Source organism: Thermobia domestica, chromosome 8, assembly GCF_964235325.1.
Source record: "Thermobia domestica chromosome 8, izTheDome1.hap1.1, whole genome shotgun sequence".
Lineage (NCBI taxonomy): Eukaryota > Metazoa > Arthropoda > Insecta > Zygentoma > Lepismatidae > Thermobia > Thermobia domestica.
The window spans coordinates 152571372-152587324 of NC_137461.1; the positions used below are offsets into that span (position 1 = coordinate 152571372).

General features: G+C 38.3%; 1 protein-coding gene across 1 annotated transcript in view; it reads left to right on the top strand.

Annotated features, from left to right (window-relative positions):
- The first annotated feature begins 9862 nt into the window (after positions 1 to 9862).
- The window catches only part of LOC145691868 (alpha-tocopherol transfer protein-like), a 41946-nt gene continuing 35855 nt past the window's right edge, over positions 9863 to 15953 (top strand). The window contains exon 1 of the mRNA XM_081767178.1: positions 9863 to 10001. The gene's annotated coding sequence lies outside the window, so the exon portion shown is untranslated. The remainder of the gene's footprint in view (positions 10002 to 15953) is intronic.

Here is a 15953-nt window from a genome sequence, read left to right on the forward strand (position 1 = left end):
ACAGTAGCAGAGATTGCACCACAAAAGAGGACAACACGACAGACAAGGAACATATTGCACTTATTCCATATATGGGAAAAACCTCCAACCAACTAGCAAGACTATTGAAGAAATTCAACATTAAGACTGTACACTGCCCTCCACCGAAGATCAGGAGTTTACTACCAAGTGCAAAAGACTCATTGGGATTAAAGACACCAGGCATCTATAGGATCACCTGTGAATGTAACGCCACTTACATAGGTGAAACAGGAAGGAACATTGAAGACAGAATGAAAGAACACCAGCGACACACCAGACTTAAACAACCTGAAAAATCTGCAATAGCCGAACACTGCATACAATACAATCATACGGCCATGTGGGACCAAATTGAAGTACTAAAGAAAAGCAAACAGTTCTGGGACAGGAAAATACATGAATCTCTATTCATCCGTACATACAAGCCATCCATCAACAGAGACGAAGATTATCATCTACCTGACATCTGGATCCAGCTTCTCAGTACGAAAAGAACCATCAGCCAATCAGAGAGCAGTTTCCACCAGCAATATCAGAGCACGCCATTGGCCAACAAAAACAACCAATAGGAACACAGCGATTCTCAAAGACCACAATATAATCTGTACGACCAGCACACTTCAACACATAGCTCTGAAGATGTTGCCGCTGTATGGTAACGAAAGCTCAGCACAACACTCACTCTGGCAGCAATCCCGAGAACATTGGATTAATAGTAGACGCCAGCAAATCTTCAAGATCATATAAGTATACATTGTTTACTATAAACTTTCAAAGATATATAAATAATAGTTTAAATTATTTTTGTCAATCAAAAAACTGGGGCCTAGGCGCCTCTGACCCCTGCTTAGATCCGCCACTGTGCCATGGGTCCCTAGCCCTCTCTTTCTGTATGACTCTGGTACTTTAAATCGTCTCCTTAACTTTGAGAGCTTTTTGCTCATACAGAATATCAACCGGAAAAGAATAATAAACTTGCTTCTACCGCCTGTTCAAACAGAAGCAAGCAAACTTGTCGAGAATAGAGCCGGGACACCGCACACATAGAGGGCAAGCATATTCGCCATTTGGCAGGAAAGAGGTAGCAAAAATGACCACTGTTCCCAGTTAGTTTCCTTAACGTAACAATTTATTTTCACTTTAGACCTATATACAATACTCAATTATAGATACAAACGCATACATAGGTAGCAAATGCATTCATCAAGAAATTACGTGAATGCAATAATAATAGAGAAACCTATAGGAGAGACTCAATAGGTTTATCACTCATCTGCTAACAACAATGTTTCATGCAGCAATGTGATAGTATTAGAATAGCGGCAAGTTCAGCAGTTGACATCTACATAAGGTGAAACAAAGGTCGAGTTTGTTCGTTCTATGGTCATTATTTTCTATTTATGACAGACCTCTTGTAGGATAGAGGAAACCTAAAACGGAAGGGGGAAAAGGAAGGTGGAGACAGCGAAACATTCTTTTGACAATTATCAGTCCTCGCATGTTCTCCCTAGTAAGATACCTTCCAGGAGTAAAATATAGGCCTTATATAGTTCATTGACCTTACTGAATAAAAAAACTATGTGCCACAATATTTGTGAGTATATTCTCCTACACTACAGAAAATCTACAGACCACACTTAAAAAATCTGGTTTTCCGTATTGCGACGAAAAATCCCTAGATCTAAAAATAAATATGTAGATCTGGCAACCTGTTATATCCGCATCTGCAAATAGCGGTTATACTTTATCTGTGTTCCTGAGTCTTTTACAGTTGGGAGCGAAAAAATATTTTTTTTTCTCTGGACACCGACTGGTTATGATTTACAACATACTGTTTGGAACAATGTATATACTCATATGTTTCGTATTTTGTGAATCTACCGTCGGAAAATCGGACAAAGTGTTCTTTCTTTTTTTGTGTCCTGTACGTTTGTTTGAAGCGGTAAAATCTCCAAACTTCTAGATTGTGAGAGGATTGGACCACAAAAAATCAACAGAAAGATGCTGAAAGAAAATACTTATAAGCTTGTCTAAGTAGGGGCCTAGCTGATTTGAAAGAAAATGAAATTAAATATTTAAGTTTTACGTTCCTGGATTATGCCAACTAGGCTAAAGAAGACGGTGTTGATGAGAAATGAAAGAAATCATGGAATGAAGAAAGTGTGAGGAAACGGGAGAACATCGAGAAAACTCACGCACACAGTGTTTGTCCACCACAAAGTTCACTTGGCACGAGCTGGAATCGATGCAAGGACCCCATGCGCCAGATGTGAACGCTCTACCACTGTGCCACTGCGGTCCACCTAGGTGATTTGTCCAAAGGACATGCCTTTAATATTTTTGTGGTAATAATACGTAGAGTTTGCCACGAACATGAAAAAATATTGAATATTTCAATAGATCCTGTGAAATGAGTGAGCTAACCTTTTCCAGGACTAAGGATGTAAGAATATCTAGAATAATATGAGAAAAAAAACATTGTTTATGACACAAAAGGACATTAGAAGTGTATTTCATTAAAATTTCCCAAATTTTGCCCCGAAATAGTGGTTGCCCTGAGTGACTCTTCGTATCCCCAGTTTTTTCGAGTTATAAATTAAGTGGAGATCAAAAGCATCACAAATTATAGTTCTGAAATTAGAAGGTAACTTCCAATTGTCTTACGCAAAGAAATCTCGTCTAACAGATTTGTCATGATCTAGACCTATCAGGCTTTTGAATGCTTCTCGATGAAATTTTAATCAGTGCGTGTTGTTGAAGTAGGGAGGGGAGCGCAGAACAACAGTCCACATGACATTAGGTCTCTTTAAACAATAAAACGTTCTTTTTATTTTAAGTGTGTTCTGCTATCCAAGCTATTAGGATAAGGGAGAATGAACAGTTAGGAACAGAAAAGGTGCTATAATTTTCATTGTGGATGGATTTTAAATTCTGGGCTTTCGCCATCTATGGCCATTTAGCCCGTCACGTTTGAGGGATGACATACCTCGACGAGCACAGTCTCCGGGGAAAGGGAAGGAAGAAAGGATTGGGGAAGGAAGGAAGCGGCCTGGGACCTATATATTAGGTACCACACCGGCATTGGGCTGGTGTAAATGAGAAAAGCTTTTTACACATTTTCGACCGAGTGCCCCCAGCGGGAAGCAAACCCGGAACCGCTAGCACCGAAGAGAATTTTCATTGTGTAATACTATACTGTTTTCAATCATTATGCAGGAAATTAAGCTGATCCGAGGTCTACCAGCTTCTGGTAGAGATGCCAAGGAATGCACTTTCCCTGGGAATGTACTTTATGTCCTAGGGCAATTAATTTGGTGGGTCCTATAAACGTATGGCAACATGAATAGCATCACCCTCCTCCGAAATATAAACCCGGAAACTTGTGAATGAAGTCCTTGCCTCTTAGACTTCACGACTACCGAGATTGGCAGTCAACTAGTTTTTAGTATTCAGATACAAACCACTTCATATTTTTACATGCTGTTATAATAATAATAATAATAATAATAATAATAATAATAATAATAATAATAATAATAATAATAATAATAATAATAATAATAATAATAATAATAATAATAATGTATTGTAGTAGTATCATTGATAATAATTATATTGTCTATGTAGGATACTTGAAGAGAGTATTTAGAACTACACACATGATTTGACTCGTTTTGGCTCGACTCGACTCGAAACAAATTCGAGTCGAGTTGGAGGAAAGTTTTCGAGTCGAGTTCTCGAGTCGAGCTGAACGATAAATGTTTCGATTCGAGTCGAGTTTCAAAGCGAGTTTCAAAGAAAACTCGCTCGTACTCGCTCGTACCCATCCCTAGTGTTTTTTCAACTTTGTACCTAATTTTTAATAAGTCTCTTCTTTCCTTTTCATAAACTAGAAGGTAAACTACCGTACTTTGAATAAATATTCATAATAATTGCAATTATGCATATTTGTAACTTAAGTTTAACGTGGTGTTTTAGTGATTACACAAATTACAATTATGAGCATACTTTATGGAGATGCTCTTACAGACAGTATCCGAGCACCTTTATACGCTATGGAAAACTGATTTTTCAAGTTTTTGGAGAAAAATACTGTGAACTGAGAAATCAAAACCTTTTCCATATTGTACAGAAATTTCTCTGCGAATAGAAGTTTCTTTTGGAATGCGTTAAGAAATTAACACTTGCAAGAATACTCTCTTAGTACAAGTATATTTTAGGCACATTAATTTCCCCCCACCTAGAAGTGCTTCAATTTCCTCATTGACAAACACTTTACCATTTTATATCGTAAAGGTCAGATCCACCTTTATTGTAATAGCGTGGTGCTTGAGCGATTGACCGTAAAAATTCAAACTCCGATTAGTTACAATTTCACAGTCTTGTATTATTACAAGTGTAAACTCTTTAGTCAGTAGAAGTGGCCGTGGATTATGTGTAACAGTTGATGACGAGATTTTGGTGAGTCAGAGTAGGTCACAGTGCATGAGAGTGGTTGATGGTGGGTGGTGAGTCACGGTGGGTGGTGGGTCATTGTGGGTCACAGTAGGTGGTAGGTCAGAGTGGGTCACAGTGGGTGGTGGGTCAGAGTGGGTCACGGTGGGTCGTGGGTCATGGTGGGTGGTGGGTCAGTGTGTCGTGGGTCACGATGGGTGGTGGGTCAGTGGGTCGTGGGTCAAGTTTTCATTGACCCACGCCAACTCTGCGATGTCACTATGCATACAGATATCTGTGCACGCATGAACGGGGAGGAAGAAGAAGAAGGGGAAAATCATTTTTCATCTTGCTTATACATGTCCCATACATTTACGAAGAAGATATCAACTCAATAAATTCAAGATCATGCATTTTGCGTCCAGATAAATCAATCGTCATTCCTTTATATGTTAAACATACGTTTCCACTTTGCAAATACAATAATAATCTGCTTCTAATTTTTAGTACAGCGTCCTGGTAAAATCACATTTACGTCTCCTTCAAATGCTACAGAAGTCTTCCTTCTATATATTCTAATTATTCCACACTTTACAATACGAAATGGTACACCATTCTCTAAATCACGCATCCTTGTAAAGGGTTGCGATGATGACGTAAGAAGCTTATCTAATAGATTTTTTTAAAAATTTTCATCTTACATTACATCTATTGAATCACGCTACGTGTTTCATTCTGTTATACAACATCAACAGGACGTATATTATGTGCGTGAATTTTCAGAACACACCTCTTTCTCTCTCTCTCTCTCTCGCTTTCGCTCTACATGTTGTCCGGGTTCAATTCTCGGTGAGAGAGAGCATTGAAAATTTGTAGGCATTATGATGGAACGGGTTCCATCTTAAAATGTAAATCCATCCCTCGAAAAGTGATAACTCCAGTTCTATTCTAGTTAGCACAAGCGCCTCTGGTACTTACATGCTTCTTGGTTTGATTCTCGGTGAGAGAGCATTGCATATTTGGAGGCATTATGATGGTTCGGGTTCCATCTTAAACAGTAAATCCATCTCTCTCGTATCACATTTCTTACGTATTGATATTTTACTTCAATAAATGAATGAGTTTTCTTTATTTCAATCAGACAAATACCAGAATGGATCCTAGCATATATTCATCTGAGTTTCTCAGGTCAAAGGTGCGTATTTGTTCGTGGGTTTGATCATCATTGGGTGAAGTAAACCTTGTTTGAAACTAGAATAATCACTCAAACCCCATTTAAGTAAGAAGTTTTGTATAATTTATCCACGGTACCGAAAAGTGACAATAAACTACAGTAATATACTGAAGTGCATGCGCCTTTGGTACTGACATGGGGCTCGGGTTCGATCTTCGGTGAGAGAGTGTTGAACACTTGAAAGCATTTTGGTGATACGACTTCCATCTTAAAACTGTAAATCTATATATATATATATATATATATATATATATATATATATATATATATATATATATATATATATATATATATATATATATATATATCCTTCTCTCTTTACCCGGCAACACTGCTATTCATTTCTATGGGGCTATTTAAAGCAAGATGTATAAAGAACAATTCTCGAACTATTCAAGACCTGGAAACGCACATTCACAGTGCTATTGAGAACATTAACACTTGTTCTCTTCGTAAAGTTGCTGCCAACCTGGTGAAACATGTAAACCAGTGTTTGAATCAAAACAGGGGACACTCCCAGCATCCGCTGTAAAGGTGGTAACTCATTTCTGATAGTAGCAGTGTTGCTGTTTTCGTGTAGGTAAACGTTAATTTCATGATAATTTCAAAGTTTGTTTTTCATTGTTTTCAGGAATTGCATAATGTAGATAGATCCTTAACACACCTTTTGATTCACTGAAATATCAGCAAGTTGCCAATTCAGAGTGTTAATGTATGAAAGCTACGATTTCCCTAGTTCGTCCTTACAGAGGCCTCTTCCGATTAGTTATCGGTGGAAATGAAAAATTCTTTTCTCTGCTCCATAGTTTCCAAGCTACTCCAACTAAACAAACTGAAAATTAACGACAAAACATCCATACGTATAAGTTATGAGTCAATTTACATGTTTTGCGAAAAAAAAAATGATTTACACATTCGGTTACATCTGGCAACACTGTGTGGTTCCTAGTGTACTTCAATCGTTGCTTCCTAGTTTAAAAATATATGCGTGAACAAGGCTTCATTTTGATATAACCATTATTCGTGTATCACTTCAGGTTCAAAAGTTCTACTGTCCCAAACTCCGGGTTGCATTGAATATTGGACACCCTGTAGTTATGAATTTCAAAATCTAGTTAGAGGTTTATTTTATGTTATCTTGTATATAAAGATAAATATTTATTTATTTGTTCTCCATATCGCGGGATTTGTCGGGTCTCTTCCATTCCCTTATATATTCTTATTCCCTCAATCGTTCCAACGAAAGAATGTTGGAATTCTTATCCCACGTTACTCACCGCAATGAGCAGTATACATGTCCTCTGCCGATTACAATAAAATCGTTCTATGATATTTTAGATAAAAATCGATTTTTTGTAAAATGTCGTACATTATTTCCCAATCTTCATAATCACCACCCCTCTGGATCTTAGGGTGGCAAGCACCAACCAAGGGTAAGTAAACTAAAGTAGTAAGTTACTAAGAGAGAAGGAAATCGGCGACTTCCAGTCGAGAATATTGAACTAAAGGAGTAAATTACTACAGGAGTAAGTTTTTCATTTTACTTCCGAAGTAAATTTATTTATTCCATAACTGGTGGAGAAGAGTGTGTTACTACATTAGTATGTTAAGGGGGAAATAAGAGCAAAATTTACTCAGTAAGCAGTAAGTAGCATTAGACCAGTAAGCAATAGTAGAAGTAAAAGTTAGAGAGTAATGTGTGTTCTTTGGTTTCTTCATGTTAAATATCGAACTCTATTGATTACCTGGATTACGAAAAATATATGGAGATGGATGGAGAGCTAGACATCCCAAGAATCAGGGTTTTAATGGAGGAAGAAACCCATTGCGATGTACAGCGACGGTGATTTCAAAGAGCAGTTTGGATTCCTTTTAAGTCGCTGCTTAGTATATTGGAACCGTAACTGCAGCATAACTTCGACAGGAATGGTGCTTGGTCTCCTAGACTGCAACTTCTTTGGGGATTGTGAATCTTTTGTAGTGGTACTTATCAAATCGTGGCAGAGGATCTCACTGGCATCCACCGTACTACTGCTGGAAGAGCTTTTAACATTCCGATAAGTAGTTAAATTGCCTTAAAGCCACTGTATGTATCCATGACACTGAACCAAGAAAATATATCAAGGAACAAGAGGAAATTCTATCGAATTGATTGTTTCCCGAATGTCATAGAGGACATAGATTGTATACATATATCCATACTTTGTCCTTTTGGAGTACAAGCAGAACTATACAGAAATCTCAAGAATTTTTTTTTCTATCAATACACAAATCATCTATGGAGCCAATATGAAGATTTTGAACGTAATAAGCCATTTCTGGTTTCCACGCATTATGCACGCATTTGGGATAATAGTAGGGTTGCTGCAGAATTGAAAATGAACAAAATGATTTGTTGCTTGTTGGAGATAGTGGATATGCTCTCTCCAAACATCTTATGATTCCTGTGTTTCGACCCACGCAGGAGCTGAAGGGCGCTACAATAAACCCCATGTTGCTACCAGATGGGTAATAAAACGTACGTTCTGTGTTTGGAAGAAACATTTCAAAATTCTCACTAAAACCGTGCGATATAAACAAAACAAGTGTGAGAATATTATTGTGGCTGCTGCAGTTATACACAACTTTGGAATAGAAGTTGGAGATGTGTTACACCTTAATGCTGTGGAGGAGTATGAGATCGAACAATATGTATTTCAACCAGAAGCAAATGCTGCAGGTCAAGCTATCGAAGGTCCATTTCACTTAATTATTTTAATTAGAATTGTATGTAATTTGCTAGTAAAATAGCAAGTAAGTGAAAAGACTTTTCTTCTTAAATAAATAAATAAGGCATTGGATCGTCATTATTGCAGTAAAATGTGACCCAATTTATATATTTATAACATGTATTATTATTATTATTATTATTATTATTATTATTATTATTATTATTATTATTATTATTATTATTATTATTATTTTGAAATTAGGGGATTCACATTTTCATTTATTTCTTACTTCAGTACACAAAGTTATATAAATAATGCATCAAATTTGTGACTTAAAATTACCGTAATTTCCTGTACTTTAGCTATTTTGTTCATACAATTAAATGTTCACGTGTATACTGCAAAAATATAATGCAATTTCCACACTTGACTATGGCAAAAATGGGGGGGAGGGATGACTCAGACGTAAAGGGAATTTGTAAGATCCTAGGGACTTAGTCTCTGGAAGGAAGTCTCGGTTTTTGTGACCAGAAGTATACAATAATTCTTAAATTAGTTAAACATAAACTTTGATAACGAAAGCAGTTAGTGCTTTTACAACGTAAGTTGAAAATAAACTTGGTTAAAATTCCAAAAATTGAATATTTTTAGATAGAGAATTGGTTGAAAACAATTAATATAAATGAGTAAAGAAACGTAAAAAAACTGCAAAAAAAAATACAAATACAACCTATAGCAAATATAACCTATATGGATAGGAATAAAAGAAAACTTATGGAGTTCGCGGCACGAGGATGCGGTAAAAGGAAAACAGAAATTAAATGAAATATTTCAGTTTAACATCCCATGCTTTTGCCTTCTAAGATATCGGAAGCTATGATTAAAGCAAGTGAATGATATTGAAGAATTGGTGAAATGAGAAAGTAGGAGGAAATAGGAGTGCCCCCGAGAAAATCCACGGACACAATGTTGTCCACTACAAACTTGCTTGGGCGGGGATCGAACCAGGAACCCCACGCACCAGAGGTAAGCGCTGTACTACTGAGCTACTGCGATAAAAGAGATCGCGATATGAAATAGGTTGAGGAAACCTGTATTAAATGAACTAGAGTGTGTGCTTTCCGTCCCAAAACTGTTGGTGTGGATTAAAAGAGTTCTAGTTTCATTTTCATAATGTAAAAACGAAGATAATAATACAAAATACAGTGACGAAATTGACAGCTTTGTCTTTATCACAGACTTAAAAAATCTATCATATCTCAATATCTACCTGAAGTTGTACATGTAAACAAAAACTGTAGTGAACACCTGTTTCCACACCACTTCGGGTTATCAACGTATATTATCAATTAAAAGCTATCAACTTGCTTGTCATTTTTTAGGCACAGGTGTGCAAGAAAAGCTTTGAAATCTTATCGAAATGCTATCGTTCGGTCAACCAAATTTTAGTTCACGTGATGCTATAAGATCCATTGTTTAAATGTGAACCTTCAAGGCAGATTTTAATATTGTTTTATACTCATATATCCTTAGATTTTCAATTAGAGCAAATCCCAGTCCTAGTTCGAGAAACGGTATCTACAACAATCAAACAGCAAACCGTAAGTATATGTAATAATATATGTAATATAAAATAGTATATGTAATAGTATTACATATTTTAGCATGTAATGTGGGTTTCTGTCACCAGGCCATGGCACGTTCTCAGGTTGCGGATCGAGGAGAGGACCTGTAGATACGTGTCGAGGTTAGCTGCGAATATACTTAATAAACAGTCGCGAACAGATAAGGGATGGTCCTCCAGCTTGCGGGTTTGGAGCGAGGCGTAACGACCTCATCCTATTAAACAGACACTTCTTCAGAAACATACATAGAAGCCTCGGACCATAACTTGGAACGACCTCAGCAAAATGAAATGGACATGAGATTTGGAACATGGAAGATTAGAAGTATTTATAGGTTAGGCGCGTTAAAATCCGTAACGAGTGAGTTCGAGAAATATGGGATGGACCTAAAATGAAATGAAATGAAATCTTTAAGTTTTACGTCCCACGCTTATGCCGGTTAGGCTAAAGGAGACGGTGAAGATGAGAAATGAATGAAATGGTGGAATGAAGAAAGTGGGAGGAAACGGGAGAACCCCGAGAAAACCCACGAGCACGGTGTTTGCCCACCACAAAGTCCACAAGGCGCTAGCTGGAATTGAACCAGGGACCCCAATCACCGGAAATCTTTGAGTTTTACGTACCACGGTTATGCCGGTTAGGCTAAAGGAGACTGTGATGATGAGGAATGAATGAAATGGTGGAATGAAGAAAGTGGGAGAACCTCGAGAAAACCCACGCACACGGTGTTTGTCCACCACAAAGTTTACTTGGCGGGGCTGGAATCGAACCTGGGACCCCAAGCACCAGAGGTGAACGCTCTACCACTGAACCACCGCAGCCCGCTCCAATCACCGGAGGTGAACTAGGATGGACCTCGTAGGAGCTCAGGAAGTTAGATAGAACGGAAAGAGGATAAGTAAAGTCCGCAAATTTTATGTTGTTTTGCAGCGAAGCAAATAAAAATCACCAATTAGGAACAGGGTTTTTCGTTCATAAACGAGTAATATCAACAATTAAGTGGGTTAAATTTATTAATGATAGACTTTCTTTTATTACTCTCATGGGTCAGAGGTGTGATATTATTGTTTTAAATTCACATGTCTCAATAGAAGATAAGGATGATGATACAAAAGAAGTAGAACGAGTATTAGGCCAAGTCCCGCAATACCACATGAGAATTCTATTAGGGAATTTTAATGCGAAGGTAGGACGAGAGGATATTTTCAAAGCGATTAAAAGGAATAAAAGTCTTCATAAGGAAAGTGATGATAACAATGTTAGACTCATTGACTTTGCAACATTTAATAACTTTATCGTGAAGAGCACAAAATTCCCACATCGCGATGTTCATAAATATAGCTGGACATCATCAGAAGGTAAAACACATAATCAAATTCATCATGTTTTAGTAGATAGAAAAAGACAACCTAGCATAAGTGGTATACGGTCGTTTAGAGGAGCTAACTGTGACATTATGACCTGGTATCAGCAATAATAATAAGAGAGAGATTATCGTTGAATAAAAGAAATATTCAACGTCTGAAAACGGAGAGATTTAATTTAAAGAAATTAGACTAGAGCCAGGTGACAGAGTAATACTAAATTAAAGTTTCGTATAGATTCTTGGCTGTAGAAAGTTCGGAGTGCATTAGTGTCAGGGTTTTCCCAAGTGGGAACAGTCCGATGGGTATTTTCGGGTTGGATCCACCTATAGAAAAAGCACCTTAAAACCTACCTGGGTTTTTGAGCTTTTTATTGGTACAACTAAAGAGATCACATTGCAAGTTATTTTTATCAGATTTTGGATTTTCCTTGGGCGAATTACATGCTTTCACGTTAATGTATACAACTACATTCAACATAAGACCTTTATAAAGTTCTGAATGCACTGATTGAATAAAAAAACTTACCCTAGCTTGAGATAATTATAGAACAAACTAATGTATGCTTATAGCCTATTTGAAGTAAAATATGCAATTTTATATTTTAGATAATATTTTCCGTAAATGGTGTGTTCGCCGACGCCGAGGGACGTTATCTCACGTACGTTTGAAGGGTTTAAGGCCATAGGTACCGGTACCACCAGTAAATATGTAAATATATTAGTAAAACTATTAGTATTATTTATTACCTTTGATGGTAACAAGTATTCTTCAGTAAAACTTGTTTTTTCAAGTACAGTAGTTTAGTTCAGTCATTTGTTCCTACTCTTCAAATAAACATTCTGTAGAATCAACACCAGCAATAGCGTAAAAGTTCTTGTCAAATTTAAGAAGCGTAATGCTCGGAATTGTGAAGACTACGTAATGCTTACTATGTCAAGTGCTGAATTAAAACTTCCGTACTAGTGGAAATTTCGATGTACAGTAAACTAAGTTAAAGTTTCAGTAAAGATCCATCGTGAAAGAAGTGTCGGGAAATGGCCGAAATTCAACGCATAAAGAATCGGAAGTGAATACTTCAACAGTAAAACTATTTATTTTACGCTGGAAGATATTTAATTTCATTTAAGACATTTTAAAATATTTATAAAATATGAATTATATCTTTGTTACTTGCTTTATATTACCGTGTTTCCTCGCGTAATAGTCGCCTTCGCATTATAGTCACACCTTAAGTTTCAAGTAAAAATATGTTCCAAAAAATTTCCAAGCATAATAGTCACAGTTTTCGGGATTTTTGTGTTTGTAAACTTTCCGTGTTTCCTGATATCTGATACCGTGACCCATATGTCAATAGAGATCAGGTAATCTACTTCTTCCCTCTATTTTATGTTGAAACAATGCGGTACGTATCAAAATTCGAAAATGTTTTGATCATAGCGATAATTAAATGGTAGCTTTCCTCGAGTAATCCTCGCAGTTGGATTTTCTCATTAGAAAATTGGTACAAAAAGTGCGACTATTACGCAAGTAAACACAGCAATTTTCGAGAAAGAGACGTCTTACAACAAGTGCTCGGGAAATTCCTGTAATTGAACCACAAAATATCGGAAGTAAACTTCAACAATAAGACCATCTATTTTACGCTGGAAAATATTTCATATAAGACATTTTGAAACATTTATTTTATAGCACATGAATTACATCTTTGTTTAAAGTTAATATATTTGGTATTCATATTCGGTGAACATCAGTGAGGCTCCTGGGATGACCTTCGATCTACATTTGTTCGATTGTCTGCATTTACCACACATACTACAGGATACAACTTTCGGTCTTCTAAGTTTAAATTTTTCAGGGTACAAGCAAGAGACACTCTAAATTTCGTGTATAGCTTTTGGTGACACACTAACGTAAAATATGAAAATGGAGGCATTTTTAAAAATATACCGGGTATCCACGCTACAAAGCACAATTTTCGGTCTTTTAAGTTGATCTTTTTCAGGGTAGAAGCACGATACGCTCTAAATTAGCTGTAAGGAAACGAGGGGTAAAACCGAACGGCGGATAATTCCGAACACTGCAATTTCCAGAAACTGGTAACACTGCGAAGTGGGCTAAACTGCTCATTTGTTTCTTCACTTGACGGATTTGTACGAGAAATGGTTAAGTGTGAGAAATTCACGAAAAATTCACAAAAAACAATTTGACACCTTCCTGTTATAAAAATAATTGAGTAGTTGTAGCCACATAGCACAAATAGTGGAGTCAAAATAAGGTTTGAGGTAGACATTTAGAATAAAAGATGGGACCTTCTGGAATTTGTTCATGATCTCTTTCTTATTAGCCTTCAGAAAATCCCAAAAAATCCAGTTGCGGGTTTTCCGCCATTTTGAATAAATAATCTGCCATCTTGGATTTCTCACATGTACTTAGTTTATGCCGCATAACTTCTAAACTAATTAACGTAGGACCATTCTTTCTTTATTATACTTCTAATATTATAGGCAATGTAACAAGTTATTATCACTTTCCTACGAGTAACAATTTTTGCATAACATTAAGATAAAGTGAAAACTTGGAATGTGTATTAGAGAACATAATCTCTTCATTGCCTCATGTAATTTAACAGAGCAGAAATATGAAAAAAAGTGCTCGAATAAAAGATGTTGGAAATTTCATAAGCTTTAAACCGATGTATATATTGTCACTATATATAATGTCAGAGATGCGCAATGAAGCTTCAAACATCATCGAACTGCGCACAATTTCTGTTGAAACATATGAATGAATCATTTAACATGAAGAAAAAGATATTTAGTGATTTGAGACGGATTTTCTTTGCTAGTTTAGTAAATAGTTCGTAAACAGTGGCGTCGGTAGGGGCTGCGCAAGAACTCTTAAGCCACTCTGAGCCACTTTTGGGCTCCTGTAACTGGCGAGGAGCTTACTGGAGCTCGGCTTAGTCGTGGCAATGGCCCTGGACCTGACGGTTTGACCGTGAATGAGCTGCTAGAAATTCCGGTCCGACTCCGCCTAAAGTTGTTCAATCTATTCCTCTTGGTTGGTACCTTGCCCGACCACCTTCGATTGTCTCGGACGGTCTTCATTCCGAAGACAGAGCGACCTTTGGCACCGTCCGATTACAGACCAATTTCCATCGGGTCTGTTATTACTAGACAGTTTCATAAGATACTAGCTGCCCGGCTAGTCAAGGCCCCAGTATTCGATAGTCGGCAACGGGCATTCTTGCCTGTGGATGGCATCCTGGAGAACGTCTCAGTCCTGGACGCAGTGATTCTACTACGAACCAGCGTTTACGGCAATGTCATCTTACCACACTGGACGTCTCCAAGGCCTTTGACTCTGTGTCGAAGTATGCTATCCTTGCCGCTATCGAACGCATTGGCGCTCCGCTTCCTTTTGTGGATTACGTCGATGCGTTATACACCAACTCTGAGATCATCTTGGAGCTTGGGAAGGCCACTGAAACTGTACTGGTAAATCGAGGTGTCCGGCAGGGCGACCCCTTCTCCCCACTGCTGTTCAATCTGGTGATCGACAGTGTGCTGCGTGCTTTGCCTTCCGAGGTCGGTTTTGATCTCGAGGCATCCGCAAGGGTGAATTCCCTAGCCTTTGCGAATGATCTGGTGCTTATATCATCTACCGCACCGGGCATGCAGCTGCTGCTCGACACCGCAGTGGAGGTGCTACGGAGAAATGGCCTTGAGCTCAATCTTAAGAAGAGCTCCGTACTCTCAATGGTACCAGACGGAAAGGGGAAGAAGATTAAGATCAAGACGGGGCCACAGCTTCATGTGGGATCCGACCCTCTTCCTCAGACCGGAGTTATCTCCCACTGGCGCTATTTGGGAGTGCAATTTACATCTAGGGGACGTCAGACGACCAAGGCTTCTTTGGCGTTTCATCTTGAACGCCTTCGGAAAGCGCCACTGAAACCGCTGCAGCGGATCCTGTTGTTGGTCCAATTCCTACTGCCTCGGGTTTACCAGGCACTGGTGTTGGGCCGTACAACAACAGGCCGCCTTGAAGCACTTGATTGACAAGTGCGTGCTGCGGTGCGCCAATGGCTTCGTCTGCCTCATGTTGTCTCCAAGGCCTTTTTCCGCGCACCGATAAGAGAGGGTGGACTTGGTATTCCCTCTTTGAGGTATACCATTCCTGTGCTGAAACTAAGGCGATTCAGCAAGCTCAGGAACTCACAGCTCGAGATTTTCCGTGCTGCCTTCCTCTCTCCATCCATCCAAAGGGAGGTTGAGTGGGCACGTGGTCGAGTTGAGGCTATCGGCCAGGGTGTGAGGGATACTCGTGCAGTTCGGAAACAGATGGCCCTTAAGCTGCATGGCTCTACTGACGGTTATGAGCTTCGGGAGTATCCTCGGGCTCTTGCGTCATCTGCTCCCTCACTTTGAGTGGAGCATTAAGCCTTACCGGTAGAGACTATGTGGATTTTATTCACACGAGGGTCAACTGTTTACCGAGTAGGATTCGAACTTCGCGTGGTTCCAGGAGATATAGGATGTCCACTGACTACCGGGCCGAC